This window comes from Limulus polyphemus, unplaced genomic scaffold (genome assembly GCF_000517525.1).
Source record: "Limulus polyphemus unplaced genomic scaffold, Limulus_polyphemus-2.1.2 Scaffold4028, whole genome shotgun sequence".
Taxonomy (NCBI): domain Eukaryota; kingdom Metazoa; phylum Arthropoda; class Merostomata; order Xiphosura; family Limulidae; genus Limulus; species Limulus polyphemus.
This window is the reverse complement of record NW_013669638.1, coordinates 79,201-82,099: the sequence shown is the minus strand read 5'-3', so window position 1 is coordinate 82,099 and position 2,899 is coordinate 79,201.

The following is a 2,899-nucleotide window of genomic DNA, read 5'->3' as shown; positions in this document are numbered from 1 at the left end:
GAAGTTTTTAATGCTCTATATTTTTGTGTATTGAATTAGTAAGACAAAATCAAGTTATTCAAATACCTGTTTCAGAGGTAGTTTTTAATGCTCTATTTTTTTGTGTATTGAATTAATAAGACAAAATCAAGTTATTCAAATACCAGTTTCAGAGGAAGTTTTTAATGCTCTATATTTTTGTGTATTGAATTAGTAAGACAAAATCAAGTTATTCAAATACCTGTTTCAGAGGTAGTTTTTAATGCTCTATTTTTTGTGTATTGAATTAATAAGACAAAATCAAGTTATTCAAATACCAGTTTCAGAGGAAGTTTTTAATGCTCTATATTTTTGTGTATTGAATTAGTAAGACAAAATCAAGTTATTTAAATACCTGTTTCAGAGGAAGTTTTAATGCTCTATATTTTTGTGTATTGAATTAATAAGACAAAATCAAGTTATTCAAATACCAGTTTCAGAGGAAGTTTTTAATGCTGTGTATTTTTGTGCTTTTCTTTATTAATATTTGGTTACGTTGTAAAATAGTTTGTATTTTCGGGGTACTTATGCTTTATATTTTGAAACGTTGATATTAATGATTTTATATATTGTTTTCATGAATCCATCTGAAATATTTGATCTTTCAATTTAAATTTCAGTACATAATTATCCACATTGTATGTTTTAATATTATTTACATGTACAACATGCAAATATTATGTGTGTGTTTGACTTTTAAGAAAGAGAATTAAATTATCATAGCCGTATGAAAATGAAAGTTTAATTAGTATCTGTGAGCATGCAGCCAGTCATCAGAGATGTCAGTGAAATGTGTGTATTGTTGGTAGATACTCAGTAAGATAAACATAACCATTCTTCTTCAATGACGAGGAATCCACTTTGAGACTAATAATGGCTGGAGACGGTTTGAATGGGTAATGAAGAAAAACTTTAATATAAGTTTAACATAACAGCAAATGTACAACGTTTTGACAAGGTTTTGTCATCATCAGGTACATCAGGTTATGGTTTAATTGTGGAAGCTGTTTACTTAATGTTATCTCATTGTTTCCATAATTTATGTTGTAGTAAAATTATTTCTTTAAATATGTGATGCTGCTTAGTTATATAGTTATCTGAATGTTTTGCTCTTTAAGATCTGGACTTGTTCTTACACTGTGTGAACTTTAGATATTATTAACACCTATCAGCAGACAATTGCTTGTTGATGAAACTTCATTTCAATTTCTATATTGCTAGTAGAATTTTACTAGGATAAATTTAATCAGTCCTTTCATTCAGAATAATATCTTCCCATTGCGATTTTTCTCCCATTTAAGATGATACATTATGCCCCTCAAGTGAGACAACAGTTATGTGTATAAATACATATCCAACTTGCATACAGTAAAATTTTCATTTTTCTTTCTAATCTGTATGTAAGTTAGATGCAAGTGAGTTAAATAAATATTAGAAATTAGTTGAATATAAATGGAAATAAAAATAATTTTAATGTTGATGTGAGGAATGTATTTTTCCTTTTAAATTTTAGGTGTTGTGAAGTTGTTCATACAGACAGTAAATATGGTTATGTATATGTATATAGTACAAAATTGCTATGGTGACATAGTTCAAAATATAAAAACTATTTTGTGATGTAAAATGATTTGGTGATGATCTGTTGATATTTTTTGTAAGTTTACTATTGTTAAATGTATCGACACAAGTATATTGGTATTAATATTGTATATTTTCTAGTCACATTAAATGTTTAAAATATTAATATGTGTGCTTTTTAATATTTATTTCTTGTAGCTTAGCAATATATAGTAAACAATTATTTTAGTAGTCAATGGAGCATATGGAACCAAATATAAATTTTAAATTATAATTCAATAATAATGTTAACATAACCTACAGACAACAAGGTTCCATTAGGTCTGGTGGTTAGGGCGCTCGCCCTTTCAGCCATTGGGGTGTTATAATGTGACAGTCAATCCCACTATTCGTTGGTAAATGGGTAGCCCAAGAGTTGGTGGTGGGTGGTGATAACTAGCGGTTGTCATGGACTCTTTCGAAAACCTCCCTAAACAATGAGCTAATACACAGTGTGGAACTAACAGCAAGCCACATAGCGTATCATTCCAAGAACTTAATATGTAACAAAAAGTTACTTTTTTTACCATGCGTTTGAGAGAAATTAAAGATCATATATGAAATCAAAATCATATAAGAGGTGAGAAAAAAATGAAATGGTTGTGTTTTTCCATGAAATACGAGTTCACAACAAAATAATTTGAGATATGTTGATATAATTAGTTTCCTTTCAATTTATGTAACATACACTATTTCATAGTTTGGTGGACAGGGATTCGAACCCGCGACCCTCAGATTGGAAATCAAGCGCTCTAACCACCTGGTTATGCCAGGCCAATATAAGTTGAAAGTGATAAACAGGTGTATCCAAATATTTACAAATTAATTAACCTACTGGACAGCTATGGAACATTCCATTTCATCATTTCACACTCCCGTTATTTATGAATCTAATCAAAAACACTTTACTTAGTTAGTAACGAAATCAAAATTGGTGGCCAAGCTGGTAGCCACACTTATAGCATTGTTAAGAATTTTACAGCAAACGTTAATTTATTAGCTAACTAGGCTGCGTGTTTTGTTCAGTTTAGGGCATGGTGGTGGGTAAAACAAAATGCGCGCCTTAGCTGACTAATGAATGAATATTTGCTGTAAAATTCTTATCAGTGCTATAAGTGTAGCTACCAGTTTCGCCACCAGTTTTGATTTCATTCCTTTCAGGCGCACGATTTATCCTTTTTTTTTACCACACTTTTTATTTTCACAACTAAGGTGTGTTTCATTAGATATTATGGCTTTTTGTCAATACACGCCAACAAACCAC